Source organism: Globicephala melas, chromosome 3, assembly GCF_963455315.2.
Source record: "Globicephala melas chromosome 3, mGloMel1.2, whole genome shotgun sequence".
NCBI lineage: Eukaryota > Metazoa > Chordata > Mammalia > Artiodactyla > Delphinidae > Globicephala > Globicephala melas.
The window spans coordinates 40423380-40450430 of record NC_083316.1 but is presented as its reverse complement, the minus strand read 5'-3'; positions in this window follow the sequence as shown (position 1 = coordinate 40450430).

Below are 27051 nucleotides of genomic sequence, written 5' to 3'. Positions count from 1 at the left end.
TTCTTCTGTGCATAAGTAGAAATATCCTGAAATGTTTCACTAGATTCACTGGAATACTAATATATGGGAATTTTGGTAAAGCTGTGAAACATCCTGATACACTATTATTGATATTTTTGGAAGGTTCAGAATGTTCAACCAAACCTTTAGAAAATCATTACTGTCCTGGAGTTTGTTAAATAAGTGGTGAGATCTCTGAGTTCACCAACTTGGAGGCTCATCACTTTCTTCCTGAAATCTTTGGGTGTTAGACATACTCAGGCTCATTTTCTGGGAACATGTGGCCTAGACTGTATCCATTGAACCCATAAGTGTCAGCAGCAAATGGATGTCTAAAATCAATTTCAGCAAGGAAGGTGAATTTAAGGGGCTAACAGAAAGCAATTAGTGCCCCACTTAGTCACTGAAAATAAAAGGCAAATTAAAGTGACCTTTAGATAAGTTCATCCCAAAGCTGTGGGCATATCTTAATACTTCGGGGGAGTTCTGCTCTCACTAAGCACAAATCAGCCTTGGCAATCTAGCACTGTTTCATCTTGCTTTCTATTCCCTTTATCTATACACCTGAGATATTTACCAGTGAAGTGTGAAAGGCTATAGAAAATGTACAGCATTCTTAACAAAGAGGGACCATTGTAGTCTATGTGTCATACTTGATAAAATTGTGATGATTGGTACTTTGGCTATGGTAGCACTTTTCCTATAACAGATTATAACTAAAAGAGGAATATAATTAGCAGCACCTCCTTTGCAGGATGTAGGACTCATGAATACCTTCCCTTGTTTACTTAAATGCTATTCTTAAATCAGAGGAAAACAGAATGGTTGACAGCAAATCTCATTAGTTAGGAAAATTGAATTATGCAAGGAGAATTAGGTAAAATGAATAGTCATGATCCCAAGATCAGGGAAATTGAGGTGTAAACATCAAATTCTTAAAAATTCTCTCTACCTTCAAAACCAGGTTTGGAGTCTCCACCCTAAAAGCCTCTGGACTCATTCTGGAAATGGATCTACCACATCCCCCATGACTGACTTCTCACACCAGCTCTCTCACACGATGTACCAGGCTTGATGGAGTTCAAAAAGATTCTGTAATAGCGAATCATGGGGCAGTGGGTATCTTCTTGCTCTCAAGAGAAGTAACCAAGAAGGCCGTCCATGTGTGTGACCCTTCACAGGATAATAAAAGGTCAGTTTTTCTCATTTAAAACAATATATTACTCAACAATAAAAAGACAAATAACCCCATTAAAATATTGGCAAAGGGTTTGAATAAACATTTCTCCAAAGATGTACAAATAGCCATTAAGCACAAGAAAAGATGTTCAACATAATTAGTCATTAGAGGAGTGCAAATCAAAACCACCGTGAGGTACTACTCACTACCCATTAGCATGACTGTAATAATAATAATTAAAAAAAACAATAACAAGTGTTGGTAAGGATGTGAATAAATTAGAACCCTCGTATGCTGCTGGTGAGATTGTAAAATGGTGCAGTCAGTTTGGAAAATAGTCTGGCAGTTTCTCAAAAATTTAAATTTAGGGTTACCATATGACCTAAAAAAATCTACACCAAGAGATGAAAATTTAGGTGCGTAAAAAAGCAGGTATACAAATGTTCATAGCAAGTTATTGATAATAGCCAAAATGTGGGAACAATCCAAATATCTGTCCGCTGATGAGTGGATAAATAAAATGTGGTATGTCTGTAAAATGGAATATTATTCTGTCATAAATAAGAGTGAAGTATTGATTAATGCTACAACATGTATGAACCCTGAAAAATTGTGCTAAGTGAAAGAAGCCAGACACAGAAGGACAAATATTGTATGAATTCATTTACATGAAATGTCCAGAATAGGCAAATCTATAGAGACAGAAAGTAGATTGTTTACAGGGGCTGGGAGCAGAGGACGTGGGGAGTGGCTGCTAATAAGCATGAATTTAGGGGGTAGTGATGAAATGTTCCGGAACTGGATAGTGGTGATGGTTGCACAACTTTGTAAATACAGCAAACCACTGACTTCTATACTCTAAAAGGGTGAATTTTATGATATGTGAATTATATCTCAATTTAAGAAATATATTATGGTGCTTCAAGTCATTAGATAATCTGGCTTTAGTTCAAGATTGGTGAGTTGTTGTTAGTGAATTTTTGGAGACGATGTTAAACCTAGAATGAGAGAAAGCGGGAAATGCTCTGCAGAAGGTAAATTTTGGTTTGTTAAATATTCCCTTACCCTGCCCCCACCCCCCCATACACATGCACACACACACACTGTGCAGATTTTATATTATACTTCCATCACATGTAATTTAATTTCTTCTTTTCAGATTAGTCTATCCAAGTAATCCCACTATAACATGACTTTTTCCTTTAAAAAAAATGCTTATAAAATAGGTAAATCTTTAAGATTAATTATTGTCATTTATTTTTCTAATGTTTCCGTTAAACAGTGAGATTATTGTGATTTAAAATATAACGATATTCACAAAATTTTATTTGGATGTACCTTAAGACATGTGACAAAAAGGTCACCACTATATTATAATTGATCTTTTTTTTTTTTTTTTTTTTTGGCCATGTCAGGTCTTAGTTGTGGCACGTTGGATCTTGGTTGAGGCATGAGGGATCTTTCATTGCAGCGTGTGGGCTCTCTCACTGAGGCATGCGAGCTCAGTAGTTGTGGGGCGTGGGCTTAGTTGCCCTGCGGCATGTGGAATCTTAGTTCCCCGGCCAGGGATCAAACTCACGTCCCCTGCATTGGAAAGCGGATTGTTTACCACTGGACCACCAGGGAAGTCCCTATAATTGGTCTTCTAAAAGGAGTTGCAAACTGGCAGCTTCTGAGCAATAATATCTGGCCTGCAAAGGTATTTGGTTTGGATTTGCAGAACATTTTGTAAATCAAAAATCTTCATAAAAATTTTGAATTTCTAGTTTCTCAAAAAAAAATTAGAAGGCTTGGCATTGCCAACTTCATTTTTCTCCAAGGAAATAGTAGACTGGAGCTAAGAGGTGGATGTCCCCTTTGGATGGGGCCTTCAGTCTCTATTTTGTCACAGTCCCTGCCATTGCCTATTGCATCTCACATTCCCCTCCATGTCATACATTTACAGCAACTCTCTGATTCTATGTGCATTTGAATTTATGACTTTTTTGAAAATTTGAGTTTATCAGAATTTTTAGTTCTTTTCTTTTTCTCCCTTCTATTTTTCTTTGTTTTCTTCCCTCCTCCCCTCCTCTCCCTCTCTCTTCCTCTCCCCTCTCCTCCCCTCCCTCCCTCCCTTTCTTTCTTTCTTCCTTCCTCTCTCCCTCTTTCTTGTGCATGCAGATTTGTGCTTGTCACCTAATTAGCTCAAATTCAGAGATTGGATTTAGGTTCATTAATTCCTTTATTTTTTGGTCAGCATAGCTCAACTTGAGTGAGGCCGTATATACAGAAACTCCCCAGTGTAGGTTTCCATATATATCAGGGTGATTCATCCCTTGCTGTATTATATTAAATTACTTACAACTTTTATTATAATGGTAGTGATAAAGGCATCACCATTTTCTCTCCCACTTTAACTAAATCAGTCACAGTAATGACTTTCTCTGTTATATTATCCAAACAGAAACACAAAGCAGAGGCATTGGGAGCTTGGAGTGGCCAATGAGTTTAAGAATATTGGACAGTTTTTATAGGGAAAGATGGGCTGTTCTTTACTTACATTTTTCACATTATTTGGTTTAGTAAGATAAAGGACACTTAAATGTGAATCCAACATGATCACATGTTTGGTCTTTCTGGAGGGAGACTCTGAGACTGAGTGTGGTGTGTGGTGTATTTACTGAGGAGTGCCTTGGGATCAACACCCATGGAAGGGAGAAGTCAAGCTGTGATGCAGCCCAGGGACAGTCATGGTTGACCCTGATGGAGCTCTGGAGCTAGAATGGCCCTTCAAAGTTGTTCCCCATTTAGCCAGGATGGCCAATCCCGTATACTCCCATATCAATAAATTATTAGATGTCAGTTGTCCTGGGAAAAGGTGACCTTGGGTGGGGTCACTGCAGCTAAGACAGTCCCTGAAAAGACTGACAGCAATAAGCGTCTGCTGACAGAACACCCAGCAGCTGGGGCAGTAGGTCCCTCATTGAAGGGGCATCTGGGTGATGCATTATGGTCACCACCACAGTTCACACATAGAGTATCAGTTTCAAGCAATCAACGAATCAATTAATAGATGGTTTATGCACATAGAAGGTATTTAAGAGAATGGACTTTATTTTGCTTTCAAGTTTGCTTTTAATCACTTGGTGATTGAATTTTAAGTCTGTTTCTCCCTCTGTCTCTGTCTCTGTCTCTTTCTTTCTCTTTTTCATTTTTAAGCTGGGAGTAGAATGTGCAAACCAGTGTAGACAGAAATGCCAACAACCTACACGTCAACTCTTTTGAAATCATAATAAGCCAGTCCAGGAATCCTCTCACCTAAATACCAATACCTTTAATAGGACTGGAAAGAAAAGCAAAATGAAGCCAATAAAAGCTGCTCTGAGAACATCCCAGATCTTTGGAAGCATGAGCTCTTCAGGATGTGTCTCAGTCATGATACATCTGCTTTACGTCTTCAGTAACTGACTCCTTGCGAATTTGAGTGATACTGTGACAGGCTCCTCACTGATGTGCAAAAGACTTGGTTGGTGAGCTAAGGAAGGACCATTTACTTCTGTACTCTTTTTATCCCTTTCTCCCTCTTCTCGTTTATTCCAACAGTATGTTTTGATGTTCTTGTTGCGTTTGGAAAACTCAAACAATAACTCACAAATTATTATTTATAATTTTTTTCCTTCTGTGCTTCATTTGAAATGATTTACACAGAATTTTCTTCAGTGGTAATCTTCATGTTTCAAAGAGTGAGATACTTGTTTTGGTTTCAAAATAGTCTCACAGTCTTTTTCTTTATAACCATGCTTGGTGTCTTTGCAAAGGTCAAGTCTTTTTTTTTTTTTTTTTGCGGTACGCGGGCCTCTCACTGTTGTGGCCTCTCCCGTTGCGGAGCACAGGCTGCGGATGCGCAGGCTCAGCGGCCACGGCTCACGGGCCCAGCCGCTCCGCGGCATGTGGGATCTTCCCGGACCGGGGCACGAACCCGTGTCCCCTGCATTGGCAAGCGGACTCTCAACCACTGCGCCACCTGGGAAGCCCGCAAATGTCAACTCTTTTACATAGGCTTTTCCTTATTTTATTGAACACCAAATATGCATGCATAAATAAAGTCTTCATATTACATTTTGAAGTATTATTAAGCTTTCTAAAGCTTTATTTCAAACATACCCTGGACATTAGTAGGTTCAATATGCACACAGTCATTTAAAATAGCCCCTAAAACAGATTTATTTTCAAATTCAAGACTGCCAAAATCACAGTATGGACTTACAGTATGGAATATAGTTTAAGCCAGATAATAGGCTTTTTACACCTTCTTTGCAGCAGATTTTGCTCTGCATCATTTTTTTCACTTTATTTCTTTAGGTGTGGACTTCACGTGTCTTTTTTTTTTTTTTTTTTTTTTTGTGGTACACGGGCCTCTACCGTTGTGGCCTCTCCCGTTGCGGAGCACAGGCTCCGGACGTGCAGGCTCAGCGGCCATGATTCACGGGCCTAGCCGCTCCGTGGCATGTGGGATCTTCCCGGACCGGGGCATGAACCCGTGTCCCCTGCATCGGCAGGCGGACTATCAACCACTGCGCCACCAGGGAAGCCCACGTGTCTTTGTTTTTAGCTCAGATGCCTCTGATACTTAAGAAGAAATCATCTTCAACAGGAAAAACTGTTATATTTTCCCCCAATTTACATTTTGTACCAACTAGTTCCTTTGTATAGCCATTACTGTTGCATTCCAGACTACTTGTAAACTTTCATTAACCAGCAGTCTGTTCTCATTTAAAATATTTCAAAATTTAAAAATAATAAATCGGTTTAGAGTGTACATTCCTCTTTGTGCTTGAAACTTTCCTAAATATTGACAAAATAGAACTTAAAGACAGTTTTGTCTACTATAAACTTATTCATCTAATTACAATACATGTAGTTGTGATAGTCATAAATGTATCATGACAGAGAGAATAAAAAGGTAATATTGATTAAATACAGATCAAAAATGCCAATGAGGGCTTCCCTGGTGGCGCAGTGGTTGGGAGTCCGCCTGCCGATTCAGGGAACACGGGTTCGTGCCCCGGTCCGGGAAGATCCCACATGCCGCGGAGCAGCTGGGTCCGTGAGCCATGGCCGTTGAGCCTGCGCGTCCGGAGCCTGTGCTCCGCAAACGGGAGAGGCCACAACAGTGAGAGGCCCACATACCACAAAAAAAAAAAAAAAAAAAAAAAAAATTTGCCAATGAACACTTGCTTGCCATAGGACATTTGAAGCTGAATTTTACTTAAGTATTTTACTTGGATTTGTTAGTGGGCTGAATTGTAATGGGAGCATGTACCTTAAAGGGCATGGAAAGATTGTTAGAGACTCGTTTGAGAATGGAGAAATTGAATGACAAATAGAAATCACTCACCTATTAAGTTTTTTTCATGTGCAAAAGGCAACATTTAAAAATATATGACTTTTGGGACTTCCCTGGTGGTCCAGTGGGTAAGACTCTGCACTCCCCATGCAGGGGGCCTGGGTTCTATCCCTGGTTGGAAAACTAGATCCTGCATGCATGCTGCAACTAAGAGTCCGCGTGCCGAAACTAAGACCCGGTGCAGCCAAAATAAATTAAAAAAAAAATATGTGACTTTTATTACATCTGCTAAGTTAGAATAACATTTCTTCACTCGATGTCACGGTACCATATCTCTGCCTTTCCCTTTCTTGCATGCAGGGAAATTCCAGATAAGTTGAGGGAAATGAACCTCCTACTCTCCATAATCAGTGATCATGGAGGGAAGAGGAAAGAAAAGATTGACTTAATCAGTGAGAAAATATTTCATTTCCTAGAACACTGACATAAAAAGAGAGCAAGCTCATGTACTGCTGCTGACTCAGTGTTGACAGGAAAGCCTACAAAGGCTTTTCTAACAGTGAATCATATGGTAATGTCATGTTAGGTAGCAAATCATTTAATTGCCCTTAATAATTTACAATTCCAGTGGTCAGCTTATATGTTGCAGATGTGAAATGCATAAAAACACATTTTATATTATTGCACATTTTTAGTTTGCTTTTTTCATAAAATCCTGAATGCTTTTCTCTGTCTTCTGTGCATTAGAGTTGAGTACAAAAATCCACTGTTTTTGTAGTACTGTGTCTTCAGTCCCTGCCTTAGTCTGTTCAGGCTGCTATAACAAAAATACCATGAACTGGATGGCTTAAACAAGAAACATTTATTCTGTAGTCTGAGCAGCCCAAGATCAGGATGCCAGCATACTCCTTGTTTGGTGAGAGTCCCCTTTTTGGTTCATAGATGGCTGTCTTCTTGCTGTGTCCTCACAAGGGAGCTCTCTGGGGTCTCTTATAAGAGCACTAATCCTGTTCATGAGAACTTCAGTCTCATGACCTAATCACCTCCCATAGCCTCTACCTCCAAATACCACATTGGAGATTAGTTCTCAACATGTGAATTTGAGGGTGGAGGGGACACACAAGCATTTATTCTACAGTAGTCTCCTATACATCTACTTTTTTTTCTCTTCACCGGAAAATATTTCAAAGAACAAAGATTGTTGTTTTTGAGGTACTCTCTGGAGATCCACCCCCCTCTAGTTTGTTTGGAACTGTGTTAGATGCTGTGAAAAATGTAGTAGAATTAAAACATGTGTTTCCTATTGGGGCTGCCCACAGCCTATAAAAATTCTTTGTGTAAATTTGAAAAAGGTGCCCCTTCCCCTGGCAGCCACAGCCCCGCAGGGCCCAAGGCTGGAGGGCAGAGCACCAGCTAGATTTCAGCCTCCACTCAGCTCTCATCTGGGTGCCTGCATGGGACGACCTGACCAGGAACACACAGGGCCTTGTTCCTATCTTCCCTTCAGGAGTCTTCACTGCAGTTGGGGAGAATGATAGATAGGCAACAGCTAGAATACCCTGTGGTGTGTAACTAAATGTGGGATAATGTGGTATGAACTTGGAGTGGAAACCTGGAGAAAATAAAAACAGTGGAGAGGAAGAGTGGGTTTCTACTCTGAGTAAGAGCTTTTGATTTCATTTCAAAACATGGAAGTCCATTTGGGTCTTGCTAAGCATGGTTCAAGATTACCCTGGCTACCACTTGTTGAGAAGCAAAGGCCCCTTTCTAAAGCGTAGGATCTCCTGAGGTTCATGTGCTTTCCAAGGGAGAAGGAAGGGGCTTTCCAAATGACTGATACTGGATTTTCCACCACGTTTTGGCAGATGGAGGTTCAAGCTGGTTCTAATTAAATCTGAGAAAATCAAGAAATGTGCCAGGCATTATGCTAAGTATTGAACATACATTTGAACATACACGTGATCCTCACAATACCCTTATGAGGAAACTGCTTTTCGTGTCATCTGCATTTTACAGATGAGAAAACTGAAGTTTAAAAGAGTTCAGTAACTTGTTGAGGGTCACCAGCTGGTAAATGGCAGATCCTGAATTCAAACTGGGGCAGCACCCAGAGGTATCACCACGTGGCCACACTGCCTGGACTCGCTAGGGCTGATTCCACAAGTCTTACACTTCACAGCAGGCCTACAGGCTCAGCAAGTAACTTTATGAACTAGTAGTTCTGGCACAAACTGAAGGACTTATGTTAAAATATTGGTATTGTGAATAGAGGAAAAATAGCAGTAACACATGACTGATATCCATATCGGTCATGTGCTTGTTATTCCGTGAGGTCAACAGAGACTAAACTGGATGTAGTTATGGCATGTAATACAAGATAAGCCTGTGTACATATGACAGATGTGGAGCATGTCATCTACACATGCTAATGATGACATACATAAAAACAGCTCAAGTGTTTTTCAAAGCCCTTAAAGGCTTCCTAGGTCCTGTTTGTTAATCGGTGATCTTTTGAGTTAACATTTATTTTATATCTTTCCCACATATATTTTCTTTTCTTTTTTTAATTTTTAAAGTTAATTTTATTTATTTATTTTTTATACAGCAGGTTCTTATTAGTTATCCATTTTATACATATTAGTGTATATATGTCAATCCCAATCTCCCAGTTCATCCCACCACCACCACCTCCCCCCACCACCACTTTCCCCGCTTGGTATCCATACGTTTGTTCTCTACATCTGTGTCTCTATTTCTGCCCTGCCAACTGGTTCATCTGTACCACTTTTCTAAATACCACATATATGCATTAATATACGATATTTGTTTTTCTCTTTCTGACTTACTTCACTCTGTATGACAGTCTCTATGTCCATCCACGTCTCTACAAATGACCCAGTTTCGTTCCTTTTTATGGCTGAGTAATATTCCATTGTATATATGTACCACATCTTCTTTATCCATTCATCTGTCGATGGGCATTTAAGTTGCTTCCATGACCTGGCTATAGTAAATAGTGCTGCAATGAACATTGGGGTACATGTGTGTTTTTGAATTATGGTTTTCCCTGGGTATATGCCCAGTAGTGGGATTGCTGGGTCATATGGTAATTTTACTTTTAGTTTTTTAAGGAACCTCCATACTGTTCTCCATAGCGCTGTATCAATTTACATTCCCGCCAAGAGTGCAAGAGGGTTCCCTTTTCTCCACACCCTCTCCAGCATTTGTTGTTTGTAGATTTTTTGATGATGGCCATTCTGACTGGTGTGAGGTGATACCTCATTGTAGTTTTGATTTGCATTTCTCTAATAATTAGTGATGTTGAACAGCTTTTCATGTCCCTCTTGGCCATCTGTATGTCTTCTTTGGAGAGATGTCTATTTAGGTCTTCTGCCCATTTTTTGATTGGGTTTTTTGTTTTTTTAATATTGAGCTACATGGAGCTGTTTATATATTTTGGAGATTAATGCTTTGACCGATGACTCATTTGCAAATATTTTCCCCCATTCTGAGGGCTGTCTTTTTGTCTTGTTTTATAGTTTCCTTTGCTGTGCAAAAGCTTTTAAGTTTCATTAGGTCTCATTTGTTTATTTTTGTTTTTATTTCCATTACTCTAGGAGGTGGGTTGAAAAAGATCTTACTGTGATTTATGTCCAAGAGTGTTCTGCCTGTGTTTTCCTCTAAGACTTTTATAGTGTCAGGTCTTACATTTAGGTCTTTAATCCATTTTGAGTTTATTTTTGTGTATGGTGTTAGGGAGTGTTCTAATTTCATTCTTTTACATGTAGCTGTTCAGTTTTCCCAGCACCACTTATTAAAGAGACTGTCTTTACTCCATTGTATATTCTTGCCTCCTTTGTCAAATATAAGGTCACCATATGTGTGTGGGTTTATCTCTGGGCTTTCTATCCTGTTCCATTGATCTGTATTTCTGTTTTTGTGCCAGTACCATATTGTCTTGATTACTGTAGCTTTGTAGTATAGTCTGAAGTCAGGGAGTCTGATTCCTCCAGCTCTGTTTTTTTTTTCCCTCAAGACTGCTTTGGCTATTTGGGGTCTTTTTGTATCTCCATACAAATTTTAAGATTTTTTGTTCTAGTTCTGTAAAAATTGCCAATGGTAATTTGATAGGGATTGCATTGAATCTGTAGATTGCTTTGGGTAGTATAGTCATTTTCCAAGAACATGATATATCTCTCCATCTGTTTGTGTCATCTTTGATTTCTTTCATCAGTGTCTATTGTTTTCTGAGTACAGGTCTTTTACCTCCTTAGGCAGGTTTATTCCTAGGTATTCTTTTTGTTGCAATGGTGAATGGGATTATTTCCTTAATTTCTCTTTCTGATCTTTCGTTGTTAGTATATAAGAATGCAAGAGATTTCTGTGCATTAATTTTGTATCCTGCAACTGTACCAAATTCATTGATTAGCTCTCATAGTTTTCTGGTGGCATCTATACTATACTATGTATAGTATCATGTCATCTGGAAACAGTGACAGTTTTACTTCTTCTTTTCCAATTTGTATTCCTTTTATTTCTTTTTCTTCTCTGATTGCCATGGCTAGGACTTCCAGAACCATGTTGAGTAATAGTGGCGAGAGTGGACATCCTTGTCTTGTTCCTGATCTTAGAGAAAATACTTTCAGTTTTTCACCATTGAGAATGATGTTTGCTGTGGGTTTGTCATATATGGCCTTTATTATTTTGATGTAGGTTCCCTCTATGCTCTTTTTCTGGAGAGTTTTTTTTATCACAAATGGGTGTTGAATTTTGTCAAAAGCTTTTTCTGCATGTATTGAGATGATCATATGGTTTTTATTCTTCAGTTTGTTAATATGGTGTATCACATTGATTGAGTTGCATATATTGAAGAATCCTTGCGTCCCTGGGATATATCCCACTTGATCATGATGTATGATCCTTTCAGTGTGTTGTTGGATTCTGTTTGCTAGTATTTTGTTGAGGATTTTTGCATCTATATTCATCAGTGATATTGATCTGTAATTTTCTTTTTTTGTAGTATCTCTGTCTGGTTTTGGTATCAAGGTGATGGTGGCCTTGTAGAATGAGTTTGGGAGTGTTCCTTCTTCCCCAGTTTTTGGAAAGGTTTGAGAAAGATGGGTGTTGGCTCTTCTCTAAACGTTTGATAGAATTCACCTGTGAAGCCATCTGGTCCTGGACTTTTGTTTTTTGGAAGATTTTTAATCAGAGTTTCAATTTCATTACTTATGATTGGTCTGTTCATATTTTCTATTTCTTCCTGGTTCAGTCTTGGAGGGTTATACCTTTCTAAGAATTTGTCCATTTCCTCCAGGTTGTCCATTTTATTGGCATAGAGTTGCTTGTTGTAGTCTCTTAGGATGCTTTGTATTTCTGTGGTGTCCATTGTAACTTCTCCTTTTTTATTTTTAATTTCCTGATTTGAGTCCTCTCCCTCTTTTTCTTGATGAGTCTGGCTAAAGTTTTATCCATTTTGTTTATCTTCTCAAAGAACCAGCTTTTAGTTTTATTGATCTTTGCTATGGTTTTCTTTGTTTCTATTTCATTATTTCTTCTCTGATCTTTATGATTTCTTTCCTTCTACTATCTTTGGGTTTTGTTTGTTCTTCTTTCTCTAGTTCCTTAGGTATAAGGTTAGATTGCTTATTTGAGATTTTTCTTGTTTCTTGAGGTAGGCTTGTATTGCTATAAACTTCCCTCTTAGAACTGCTTTTGCTGCATCCCATAAGTTTTGGATTGTCGTGTTTTCATTGTCATTTGTCTCTAGGTATTTTTTAATTTCCTCTTTGATTTCTTCAGTTATCTCTTGGTTATTTGTAATATATTGTTTTCCCACATATATTTTCCATTCATATCTCTATTACCGAGCGGGAATAAAGCTTCGGTGTAGGAGTATGGGCAAGAATTATATATTAATTCTGAAGCCTGGGCAACCTGTACAAGGGCCGTTGGAAGGTGATGCTCAGCCAGGCTGAAGGGTGTTGCTGGCCTGCATGGAGAGCTTGAGGGGGCTTTGACACATGAACCCATGAAGTTTTCATTCTGTCCAAGGTAAGAGGAGAAGGGCTCTCAAATGACTGATCCTGAACTTCACATCAATTTTTTGTCAGAATCACATTCAAGTTGGTTTCAATTAAATCTGAGAGAAGAAGGAAAATGAAAGAAGGTGAAATTACCTCCATCGTGAATGTCATAGGAAGGGAGACCACAGAATTTATCATCCTAGCTGAGATCCTTTTGAGGGTAAAAGGGGATTCTATAGGCATGAACAAGTATGTGGAGCACAGTGAGAAGTGCAGCTCACATCTGCCATATCTATAGTTATTTTCCTTTGTACAATATTTTAGAGTTTGGCAGGGTATCCGTTTCCATATATGGAATGTAATAAGCATCCGCCACCATCGATGGCTGATGCTCAGGTGAACAGCTATCATATTCTACCTGGGATATTCCTTTTTCAAAAACATTTTTATTTGAAGCTTATCAAGAATCCTCTATCTCACCCATATGTATATTTGTCTGTTTTATGAATTGGGATATCCAAGATTTGGGCTAGAAAGTCAAAGGTAAGAGGAAGAGCTAATCAGGGAAGTCAAGTGCACTGCTCCTCCAAGTGAACTCCTTAAATGGATACTCCCCAGGTGGGTCTTCAAAGCCCTCAATAATGTATCCTGTCAGTCTTCCTTCTGCTTCTCTGCTCTCTCCACTGCTCTGCCCCCCAACCCCTACCACACTTACCTTAATCTGCCTACTAATCTCCAAAATGTCATACTTCTACCTTGGATCTTTGCTCAGACTCAGAACTGGAATGCACTTCACCCCAAATCTCACCTGCCCCGCTATCTCCCTAGCAGAACACTGTATTTTAAGTTTTAGTTCCAATGATCAAATCCTGTTAGTAGGATTATTTATATCTCCCCAATGCCATATGTGTCTCCTGTACTATTTATCATACCTTCTCTCTGTAGGGTAACTGTGTAATTTATCATCCAAACCAATATACTTCTGAAAGTGAAAGGATGTGCTAAAAATAATTAACAGGTGTGAATGAATATATAACAAGGTTGAAAAAAGTGAGATGTGTCATCAGCCAATTGGAAGTTTTTAGATGTGTGACTATTTGCTCTCGCTATTATGTGAGCTCCAGAAAGGCAAGTGTGTTGGTCAAGATAGGTCAGGTTTATTCTTCAGTAACAAACTACTCCAAAATGTCAGTGGCTTAATTGAAAAAAAAAAAAAAGATTATTTATCATACTATATGTCCAGCATGTGGCAGTGGGAAGAGCCCATCTATCCAGTTACTCGAAATTCCAGCTGATAAAGGCTCTACTGTGGAACTGCACCATCTAGAACAGCCTTCTTGGTTGTCAAGGAAGGGGAAGAGAAACAGGGAAAGTAATGAGCCAGCTCTTCTATGCTTTGGCCTTCCTTCCACTCACAGATCTTTGGCAGAGCTGACCACATGGTCTTGCCTAACTCCAGGGAGGCTGATAAATGCAGCAGAGCAGATCAAATATAGGGTGCACACCATTTTCTCTGTTAACGAAAAGATCATTGAGGGCTCTATTATTGTGTATTTATATCCCCACAGTGCCAAGCGTAGTGCTGTATATGTGGAAAACAGTCAATAATTATTTGTTGCCTTAAATATGTTAAGTAGTTTGCCTTGCCTTGCTTTCCCTTGTATATTATTTGCCTACATTAAGAGGAAACCTGACATATTGAAAGTCAGGTTTATGTCTGGAAAACTTACCTCTGTATATCAGAAATGAATGCTTTAACATAAAACTGAAAACAAAAATGAGGAAAGGGTGGGAATTGGTTCTTACCATGAGATACTGCCACTAATAAACATATGGAGACTCCTCTCTTTGCCAAAACATCTGTTTGCTGTTGTGTAGACATGGCCTCTCCGATGTGATCTACATTTAAAAGTATGTTATTACATATTGATCTATGACTAAAGGTTACATGTGGAATCTTGTAAAACTTACTGATGGCTTTATGACTGGAAGGTAGAGCGTAAAATCCATTCAAGTAACCCTCAAGCTGAATCTTAGAGATAGCAGGCAAAGAGCTGGAGATAGAAACATGTACTTGTTCTTTACACATGGGCAGAGGTATTTCATGTGGGGGGCAGGATTTCTGGTGCATCTGACTGTGAGAGGACCACATCTATGCACACTCTTGGATGGGACTGGCATGGGAAGTGGAAGGAATTGTGAAAGAAACAATCTTTGATACTGTTGACAGCCCCTTACCCCTTGATCTTCAAATTTTTTCCTCTTTTTTCTTGTGACTCTCCTTCTCCCTGTTTCTCCTCTTATCTCTCTAGCCATTTTCTCTCTTTTTTCTTCCCTAGCTCCTCTTCCCCCAGCTGCACATTTAATATAGTCCCCAGGGGAATTGTATCAGCTTCCATAGTTTTACGTGCCACCTTTCTGCAGTAGATCCAATCTATATATTTGCAAACAATAAATGAAAAATTCCAGTCTCCCAGTGCTCAGTGTCTAGCAGATATCAGCATAATTCAGAAGGTGTAAGTCTATTTCTGGTCTTAGCATTATCTTCCAATGTGACCTTGGGGCAAATTAGTTAACATCTCTGAGTGTTGGTTTCTTTTCATGTAAAATGGAAATAAAATTTGTTCTGCTTACTCTTGTAGAACTGTAGCGTGGGTAAAATGTGAAAATGGTGAGGATGTACTTTGATGTACAGAACTATTAAAAACATCACTCTAAATATTACCAAGGAAAACAGATCTAAAGCTATAGTCCCAACTACTCTCCTCACCATTAATTCTCAATTTTTACCTACTTGCTGGACACTTATCTCCACACCATTGTATTCCAGGCAATTTAAATTCAACATTTTCGGAAGCAAATTCTATCTTCCCTTCCCATGGGGCTTCCCTTCACCTTGTCCTCTGCATCCTGCATTTCCTCTATTAGTTCTTGGCTATTTTTCTCAACTGGGAGCTTTGGGGTCATCTCTAACACATGTCTGTATTGAATCTTCATACTTGCTTCATCCAATCAGTTTACACATCTTGTTGATTCTTCCTCTAAAATGCCTCTTGAATCCACCCCACCGTTCCATTTAGAATGCTGCTAGTCTTCTGCCCTGTTCAGATCCTGATCATTTTTCTTCTTCTTCCAATCTATCAACAGTATATTACCTCTATACCAGTTATGGCTCATTATGAGAGAGGATCAGTAGATGTTCCTGGGCCCTTCCCTTTGGCAGTGCTGTACACAGCCTGGCACTGCCAAAGGGAAGGGCCAGGTATTTTGGTCCTTTCTGATGTGACCATCTGCCTCAGAGTCTGCAGTCATGATATATTTCAGCCAACCAAAAAATATTCCCTTAAATAAAATACAGAGGCATCTTTGAGGCCCTGGTCCAGGGGATTTGGTGTGTAGTGAACCTATTGAGGGAAGAAATGGGCTGGTACGTTTCCTGTAGTGCAACCAACATCTTACCTACAACCAAGGACAACAATGATGGGATAGCAGCAAAGCTACAAAACTACACTAGTATCACTTGTTTCCAAGTTCCTAATGTCCATGAGTTACAATGGGGGTTTTGGTTACTTAAGTTCAGGCAATGCTTTCTACATCTTACGTTTTAAGCCATGCATCTTTGTGCCCTGAAATAAGTGTTCGTTGTAAAAAAATCTTGTGTTTACTCTGTGAGACGAGCAACAAATGAAGATAAAACAAAACCAGCCTCAAAACTTTTTAGTGTGTTTATTCTTTCATCTGTATGTCTTCTGAAAGGCCTTGTTTTTCACTTATTATATAAAAACTTGTGAATCAATTAAAAACGTCAGGTCTCACACATGTAAACAGAAGAATCGTTCTTTCTTCTCCACATGTTTCAAATTAGTCCAGTTTGTTCAATCGGTGAGAAATAAAGCAGTAGACTGAGTTCCTGGCAGAGGATAATCTAGGAATATCAAAGTACTGAAAGAATAATACAACATTAGGACTCAGAGTCAATAAGATTCCTTTCCTGGGAATTTCACTTGAGATTTTCCATAATGATGTATATTGGTATTTCTGAAATGCTATTTTTCCCACTTTAGGTTTAAGTGAGAGACTGTAAAGGCACTGACCTTTCCAGTTTTATCTTACTGCTAACGTTGTGTTAAGTATTTATTTCAGAGTTAAATTTGTCATCTTGAGATTGGTTCTGTTTTCTAACAAATCACAAAATTATAAAAATTAATTGTAGCTTTAAAGCTTCTTAGATAATTTATTCATTTACTTTCCAGAAAAAAGCCTTCTCTCTTTACTAACAAAAAGGAGTTGAGAAAAATTATAAATAGAGAATACATAGTTCTGATTCTGTGTCAGTTCTAAGCCTTTTACATATATGAACTCATTTAATAGTCACACTAACTCTAGAAAGTAGATACTGTTACTATACCCATTTACCTATGAGGAAACTGAGGCAGTATAAAAAATGAAAAGTGATGACTCCCCATCTTGCATCTCACCTTGCTTGAACATGGAACTCCAAAGACCCTCACTCTCACTAATGTAAGCTTATTTATTCTTGTGTTTATTTAGGTGTTAATGTGACATAATTCATTCATTCTACAAATATTTTTAAGCACAGACACTTACCAGACACTAGGTAGAGCTGGAGATCAAAGATAAAGGCACAGACCCTGCCATAGGAGAGCTTATAGTCTAGCGAGGAGAAAGACGAGCCAAAAGACAAGTGCATGAGTGAGACCAGAGTAAAAGAGCATGTAAATGGGACCCTCAAACCAGGGGTGGGGGTCAGGAAAGAGGGTGAAGTGACATATGTCTTTAAGGTCACGTATGAGAGGGCATCTGGTGCAGGGAGCAAAACATGGATAGTGGGGAGATGGGAAAATGCATTTGAATAAGTCTGTGGGGCTGGCATATAGAGTGTGAGAAAAGAGCTTCAGCTTTGGAATTCAACTAAACTTGACTTGTCTACCACTTATGTGTCAGGTGACTTCAGATACTTATTCTGACCCTCAGTTTGCTCATCTATAAAATAGGGATAGTAGCTACCACAAAAGGTCATGAGGATAAGTGCAATAGCATATTTGTGTCCTGTAGCTGTTATAAAAAGTTACCACAAATTTGGTGGCTTAGAACAACAGAAATTTATCCTCTTACAGTTCGGGGAGGCCAGCAGTCTGACATCACTATCACTGGGCTGAAATCAAGGTGTCAGCAGAGCTGCACTCCCTCTGGAGGTTCTGGAGGGAATCCATTCCTTTTTCTCTTCTGGCTCCTGGGGATGCTGGCATTCCTTGGCTTGTGGCTGCATCACTCCAATCTCTGCTTCCATGGTCACATTTTCTTATCATCTTTGGTATGATCTCCCTCTGCCTCTCTCTTATGAGGACACTTATGACTGCATTTAGGGCCCACCTGGATAATCCAGGATAATCTTCCCATCTCAAGATCCTTAACTTAGTTCCGTGGGCAAAGACCTCTTTCCATATAAGGTAACATTTACAGGTTCCAGGGATTAGAATCTGATTCTTTAGGGAGCCACTATTCAGCCTCCTCCAATATGTAAAGGATATTGGCAAACCAGAGGTCCTTCACACATTCAAATTCCTACTGTCCCACTATTATGCGTCCGCTAGGCCACTGATGGGCCTTAATCTCAATGGTCAGACTTTATATCTGCTGGCCTTTCTATTTCTAAGCAAGGGATAGACAGCTTGGTCTTCTAGACAAGTCTGGTCACTACACAAATAAAAAGAACACAAAGATGAATAACTTCATGTTAATGCAGGAAATAATTTTGTTTGTTGTGCTAATGAAGTCTAAACTATTAAGATTATTGTGTTGAGGACCCAGTGATACATTTCAGAGAGGGCTTCTCTTCCAGGCTTCATTTTGCCAGATATGGCAATGGGCTTTGTGTACAATTTAGAGTAGTTGTATATTGATCTTTTTTTCTCTAAGCATTACTCATTCTCCTTTGCCTGTCAGTGTATGGGAAGAATAGTCACTGCAGAGGTCAAGTAGCACTTAGGAGCAATTTAAGAGTCATAGCCCTTGGCTATGAACTTTGGGATATTGCTCAACTTTATAGACTCATCAACTCTTACATTTATTTTGACAAAGAGACAAATATTTTCATAACTCACCAATCCTAAGTCAAGAGGGAAAATCTCAAGGATTTGAAATAAAATATTCATTGCCCTGAAAAAGTAAAAATTTGAATTCACTTACAAAATTACTGTTAACGGAATAAAAAACAATTGGGTATCTGGAATGAATAATGACTAAAAGAATATATATGTCAAGGATGTGATCCATTCTAGGTTCCAATGGTTGGCTGACTTGAAATTCTTTTACTTTGGCCAGTGGGCCTAACTCACCACATTAGCGCTTTAATAGTCATCTGTTTACTCAGAACTGTACCATCTAACACATTTGTCTGCCCACATACTTGTCCCACTTTAGTAGTCATCTTTATCGGTCACTTTTTCCTTTCACTCAGATTATAACAATGGATATATCTTGGGTACCCTCACGTACTAGAGATGTTGAGCTTGCCTCTGAAGAACAGTTAGTCTTAACCTGATTTTCCCCTGAAAATAGAAGCTGAGGCAGGGGCTTGAGGACAAGTGGTTTATTTGGGCAGCTGATTTCAAGGAGCAGGAATGAGGCATTGAGAAGTTAAAACAGGAACTGAGGGAAAGTCAGTCCAAGAGTTGTGATCAGCTGGTTACTACTGTGGGCAATTGGGGCTCAATCCTCTTTAGAACCAGCTGAGAATTCATATAGAATGTGCATTGGAATTTTTGGCTCAGGAGACAGTAAAGGGGGATATTTATGTGTTGGCTGCTGTCCCCTGTTGGTCAAGGATCCCTTGCACTTTCCATGTTGACATCAGGATGGCTGAGTGGGTCCCTGCTGCAAGGATCCAGAGTGATCATGGCAAAGGGGCCGTGGGGCTGAAAGTGAGCTAGTCCATTTAGCTGAGATGCATGAGGTGCCGCCAGGTTATACTGGCCATACCTGATGGCTGCACCAGTGCCTGGTCTGAAAAGGTAAGCCGTGAGAACATGAAGCTGGGCACAATATCTAATACCCACATGTGAAGCTAAGAGTACAAAGTATAAATAGTAATTTATGACAGCTAGGGTATCGCATGCTGTGCAGAAGTTATTGCCAAAGGAGTGATAGAGACAGTAAGTATATTTGGAGGTTCATTATAGAGTCCTTCAGGCCTGCATGTTCAGAAAAGCTTACCTGGAAAGGATGGGTTTCAATCTAGGATCTGAAGGAGGGGTAATATAGTGGACATCAATTGTGTCTGCCACTCTGCATCCATTTGCCCTTTTTCTGATAACCAGATCAAAATCCCTCTCAAGAATGACTTCTCTCCCCTCAGCCTTGGTGCTTCAGCTTCCTCCAGCTCAGGGGTGGAGCATGTGGCTCGAGCCTATGAAAATCGGAGCATGGTGCTTCCTGGCCACTGGTATTGGCACGTGACCCGGTGAGAGCTGTTACAATGAAATGAGACTTTTGCTGAAATTGCTGGGCTTGCTCTTATTTGCTGGATTGAAAGCAAAAAGGATGCAAAGTTTAGACATGTTAAAGTTGTCCTGCTCCTTCAAGGTATGAGGCTGCCTGAGGAGGTGGAGTTGAGAAATGGAGAGAGAGAAACTAAGACATAGAGACGATGTTTGAGCCCTGGCATTAAGCACTATTTGAAGCCAGAAGTTCCTCTGGACTTTTCAAGTCTATGAACAAATAATTTCCCTTTAATGTTTAAGCCAGATTCAAAGGGGTTTTCAGTTGCCTCCAACAACAAAAGCAGCAACAGATCTAATAACTTAGGTAACTTTTCGGCAATTTTGTCTTCTCTATAATTTATTCAATTTTTCTTACTTTACTTACAACGATGCCAGTGTTTTCTTCCCTAACTTTTTCACTGGAGGATGAATAAAGAGAGGAGAATGTAAACACAAAGAATCAAAATAGGGTAGGGGTAGTAAAGTGTGACTTGAAAGTTTGATTCTATAAATACAGTAGATAGGTCCGTGTGTGTGTGATATTATTAAATTATCTTGTAGCTTTATCATGTAGATGATAAATACAGTAAGACTATACTACCTTGCTCCATATGCACTGACCTTATAAATTTGTTGTTGGCTTTATTTGAAAACCATGAAGGTTATAGTATTGACCAAAAGTCTAAACCAGACTGTTTCTGAAGGAGCTATGGTACAAGAGCTATGGTTCCAAGTGGTACACAAGAAACATGAAGATGAATTTTCAGAAAAGAAAATTTAGCCTGCATGCCAGGCTAGACATTCTAGACAATGAGATGGTTATTACTTATTTATCATATTTATTGGATTTGCCATCACTTACTAGCTTGTAGGCACAGTTGTGTATCAAAAAATCTAAAAGGTTGAACGTCCATGTCTGACATTATAGCTCACAGTCTATAGTACACATAAAAAGTAAATTCAGGATGCAAACAACATTTCAAATAAAGCCAAGCAGAGCCAGAGGCTTCAGGAAGGCAACTTGCAATGACAGTGCTGGTTTGTCAGCATTCCTTAGCTTAGGATGCTAAGTGGAAGGCAGCCTGGTCAACCTCACCTTTGCTGTAATTTCAGATTCTTAACATGAACTGGAAACGCAGCTGCTTTTGTATTCAGACATTACTTTTTCATCAGAGTTATCTAAACACTTAATAAGCCATGACCAGTCTACATAATCCTGACCTTCGGCCCCTATAACACACTTTGCTCTTATTAATATATTATAAACGAGTGAAATCACATGAGCGGCCATTTGTGCTGATCACACTTATAGCCTTTGTCTTATGGAAAACAGATATTGTATGGTCATTATTTTTGCCCAAAGTCATATTCGAAGCAGGAATATTACATGTAAATATCTACAGAGTAAACATTAAATTAGAAGGTTGGGGCTGTTTTCTTGGATCTACAATCTCTGGTTTGAAAGTTTAAACTGTCCAAATCAAGCTCTATCCATCTTTTCTTTACCCACCGGATCTTTGCACGTACTTAGAGCTTAATACATATTTCTCAAGTAAATTAATGATATAAAATGTGAACCTTCTTTCAGTAGTAGAAATTGATATGGTGTTCAAGCCTCGAATGACACGCAGCATTGTTTTTTATTGAACTATAGTTGATGTACAATATTATATAAGTTATAGGTGTACAATATGGTGATTCACAATTTTAAAGGCTATGCTCCATTTATAGTCATTATAAAATATTGGCTATATTCCCAGTGTTGTACAATATATCTTTGTAGCTTCTTTTATAGCTAATAGTTTGTACCTCTGAATCCCCTACCCCATTCACCCCTCCCCCCTTCCCTCTCCCGACTGGTAACCACTAGTTTGTTCTCTGTATCTGCGAATTTGTGTCTCTTTTGTTATATTCACTAGTTTCTTGTATTTTTTAGATTCCATATATAAGTGATATAACACAGTATTTGTCTTCTCTAGTTATTTCACTTAGCATTAATACTCTTTAAGTTCATCTATGTCATTTAAATGGCAAAATTTCATTCTTTCTTATGGCTGAGTAGTATTCCATTGTGTGTGTGTGTGTGTGTGTGTGTATGTGTATGTGTGTGTGTGTGTGTGTATGTGTATGTGTGTGTGTGTGTATATATATATATATATATATATATACACACACACATACACTACATTGTCTTTATCCATTCATCTGTTGATGGACACTTAGGTTGCTTCCATATCTTGACAATTGTAAATAATGCTGCTTTGAACACTGGGGTACATGTATGTTTTCAAATTAATGTTTTTGTCTTGGGATTATTTTTGGTATATATAACTAGGAGTGGAATTGCTGGGTCATATTGTAGTTTTATTTTTAGTTTTTTTGGGAACATCCACACTGTTTTCCACACTGGCTGAACCAATTTACATTCCCACCAACAGTGTAGGAGGGTTCCCTTTTCTCCACATCTTTGCCAACATTTGTTATTTGTTATCATCTTTTTGATGATAGCCATTCTGACCAGTGTAAGGTGATATCTGATTGTGGTTTTAATTTGAATTTCCCTGATGATTAGCAGTGTTGAGCATCTTTTCATGTGCCTGTTGGCCATCTGCATGTCCTTTTTGGAAAAAATGTCTGTTCAGGTCTTCTGCCCATTTTTTAATCAGGTTGTTTGTTTTTTTGATGTTGAGTTGTATGAGCTGTATATTTTGGATATTAACCCCTTATCAATCATATCATTAGCATATATTTTTTTCCCATTCTGTAGGTTGTCTTTTCGTTTTGCTTATGGTTTCCTTTGCCGTGCAAAAGCTTGTAAGTTTAATTAGGTCCCATTTGTTTGTTTTTGCTTTTCTTCCTTTACTTTAGGAGACAGATCCAAAAAAATATTGCTGTGATCTATGTCAAAGAGTGTTCTGCCTATGTTTTCCTCTAGGAGTTTTATGGTTTCTGGTCTTACATTTAGGTCTTTAATCCATTTTGAGTTTATTTTTGAATATGGTGTGAGAGAATGTTCTAATTTTATTCTTTTACATGTAGCTGTCTAGTTTCCCCAGCACTGCTTATTGAAGAGACTCTTTTATTTTCTCCATTGTAGATTCTTGCCTCCTTTGTCATAGAGTGATTGACCCTAAGTGTGTGGGTTTATTTCTGGGCTCTCTATTCTGTTCCATTGATCTATGTGTCTGTTGTAACACACAACATTTTGTTTCTGTTTAATCTTAAAATCCCATGAAAAAATAGATATTTTAGAGACAGTATTGTCAATCCTCAAACCTGACATAGTGTCATCTAATATGTCTCCAATTATTCCAATATGAAGCAAGAAAGTCCTAGAAATGATTTCTGAAACAGAGTAAAATTTCATTTTAAAAAAGGAATGCCATACAATATTTGGGATTAAAAATAGAAGGTCACAAAATCAAATAGCATGCTTCCTTCTAAAACAGCAAAGAATCATTGCCCTGAACCAATGAGGAGGTAGCTTGGTTAAACAAAAATATTTGGGATTATTTTGGCTTAATTTAGGATCTCAGAAATACCATGTTAACATGGGAATCATTTTGAAGATGATTTGGGTATTTAAAATTGTTCACTGGGGCTTCCCTGGTGGCGCAGTGGTTGAGAATCTGCCTGCCAATGCAGGGGACACGGGTTCGAGCCCTGGTCCGGGAAGATCCCGCATGCCGCGGAGCAACTAGGCCCGTGAGCCACAACTACTGAGCCTGTGCGTCTGGAGCCTGTGCTCCCAACAAGAGAGGCCACGATAGTGAGAGGCCCGCGCACCACTATGAAGAGTGGCCCCCCCACTTGCCGCAACTAGCGAAAGCCCTTGCACAGAAACAAAGACCCAACACAGCCAAAAATAAATTAAATAAATAAATTAATTAATTAAAAAATATTAAAAAAAAGAAACTGCCAAAGTGTTTAAAAAACAAATTGCTCACTGAATGACTTTAATCCCTTCTGATGGGATATTTCACTACATCTGAGACCAGCTTGATTTTGTTAAACTTCTATGTCCCGTGTTTGGCCACATTAACCTGAGAACATGATTAGAGTTAGAAAAGCGACTCTGTACAAGATGTCACCTTCCTACTGAACCATATCTGCAGCTCCCCGTGTATCTCTGGATCACATCTGTTTACTGACAGTGATCCAACCAATGTCCTCATTCACTCACACGCAACATCAATGAGGGTTGCGTGCATGTTCTGACAGTACATGTTGACCCCAAACACAAGTTGTTCAACTGTTAGCCTTGGAGTCCATACAAAAGTGACCTGGATTCTATCTACTCACCTCTGTACATCATCAAAATAATGCCTATCCAAGTTCCTACCCCTGAAGCTTTACCTTCATGGTAGGAGGAAAAACAAATACTGCAGTATGCTTTTATTTTCAGATTTCAAGGAGGGCTATTTTAAGTTGGCTGAAATAATAAAGTTTGTCTTTCTAGCAAATTAAGTTACTTTGGTACAGGGGTAAAATTTACTGGTTAAAATTAAAAGTATTTCTTTCTTCAAAATGTATAAAGGTACATTTCTCCATAGTTTTTTCCCCACCAACCCTTGACACCCGCAAATAGAGTTAAATTTTTTTTTAAAAAAGAGGAGTTTTTGGAGTTTAAAAAAAAAGAGTCTGAGACTTTGCCTCAGATAATCTCAGCATATTTTACAGAGAAAGGATATAGGAGTATTTGAATGATGATAGATGTGGAATCCTACCCTTATCTTCAAATGAATGGTTTGTTTAATGTGTTTTTCTTTATGATAGACAAAAGTAAGATTATGCCTTTTCCTTTCAAGACTGGCAAAATTTTCTCTTCTTTGGTAACTTTTTCTAGTTTTAAAAGTTAGCTTTTCAAAAATAATACCAAAGCATGACTATATAACTTTTACTTTGGTAACTTTACTTGCAGAGCAGCAGTGGATACACATGATTAACATTACAGTCGGTGACCCAGTTTGAGCCAAATTCGTTCTTTTTGCTTACAAGAAAGAGAGGTCTGCAAATCACCACAGACTCATGGGCAAATGTAAGTAGGAGTCAAATGAGAGCTATGACTACACCCAGGGCACTGGTCACACACCAGTCTTTGCAAACACATTTATTTATGTGGGAAGTAGAGCAGACAAAAGCATCTTTTTTCAACATAATATTTCCAAGCTAGAAATAATATGCTACATAAGTAGTAAATATATGGAAGAGTAAATTTAGGAATTGAAATTTTTTTTTTGGCGGTACGCGGGCCTCTCACTGTTGTGGCCTCTCCCATTGCGGAGCACAGGCTCCGGATGCACAGGCTCAGCAGCCATGGCTTACGGGCCCAGCCGCTCCGCGGCATGTGGGATCTTCCCGGACCGGGACACGAACCCGTGTCCCCTGCATCGGCAGGCAGACTCTCAACCACTGTGCCACAAGGGAAGCCCAGGAATTGAAATTTTTAGATGATTGACCAATTTTACTTTTTTGTTTATATATTGGTTTCTCAAAACTTTATGAATTTCTTAAGGCTAGGTACCACATTGACTCACCATTTAGTGTGCAGATTACTAGTTAAGGATTTACAACCCATTCAGGTATTCACTGTGTATTTAGTAAGCACCTATTATGTGCCAGGCACTATGTTAAGTGATGGGTATAGAGTATTGAATGAGGAGGATGAGGAAGAAGTGCCTACCCCAGGTGATGAGGTTGTAATCTGATTTATAAATTTGGAAGAAAAAGTCAGACATATCTAATGCAATGTCTTCCATTTGGGGTCAGCCTACTGGCAGAGACAATGTTTTATGGTCTACTCTTTCATCTCTACGTAAAAGTCCCTATTAGGGACTTTCACCTAGAGGAGGAGGCCTGAAGTTGCTCACCCAATGACTAGGTGAGATTCCTAATTCAGGAACAAAAGTATTGGCCTGCCCATTTGGTCTTATGCTTAAGATTTGTTTTCCCCAAAGATTCTCATCATTAATAAAGTTAACATTTTATCTGCATAACTCTTAAGTCTATCTCTCACTTGGTTCTAAACTTAAGTGGTTAAGAGCAGGGTAGTAATATTGACCCTTTAAAACACTAAAATAGGCTTACCTCTGCCATTAACTAGCAGGATGACCTATGGCAAATTACTTAACCTCTGAGTTTCTCTATCTGTAAAATAAGACTAGGAAGTGATTTCTAAACGTCCTGGTTGTTCAAATATTCTGTGATTCTATGATTGTTTTTAGCAGAAATTGTTTAGAAATTTGATTGAAATTATTTTTTATTATTGAGAGTTTAGAAAATTTCTAGCTTCAAAACTTATTGGTTATGCAGTGCAAGTGTTTAAGACCATGGTCAACTTTGGGAAAATACCTATCAAGTTTCTTTCACATGTGAAATGTTACAGATATACTTGATTTTTGTTGCATTGCTGCTGGTGAGCCCTATAGACACAGGAATTCTGATAAATTTTGTTTTGCATGATTTCCATCAAAAAACTTTCAAAAGTACGGTGCATTTATCATTGTATTCACTGTATTATTTAGTATATTCCTAAAGGAAAGAACTTCCCTTTTGATGAAGCATCAAAGAGAACCAAATCTTCTGCTTCCAATTTACATGTATGATGATTAGACAAATTTTCCACAGACTAGCTTCTGGATTCTCTTGAATTGTCCAAATACTTCCAACTGCTGTTGGAAGTATGTGAAATTGACCTTCCCGTGAATAGTACTCACGAAGTGACTATGAACTTCCTAATTATATATCACTAAACCCTAACTAAATATATCCCCAGATTGGGTTCACTTCACCTAGATCTCAGGTGTGCCCAGGACTACCCCTGCTCCATGTAACACAAGGGTAAATGTGACAGAGGGTGTCATGGACTGAATTGTGTCTCCCCCAAATTCATATCTTGAAGCCCTAACATCCAACATGACTGTACTTGAAAATAAGGCCTGTAAACAGGTAATTAAGCTTAAATGAGGTCCTAAGGGTTGGGCCCTAATTCGATAGAACTAGTGTCCTTATAAGAAGAGG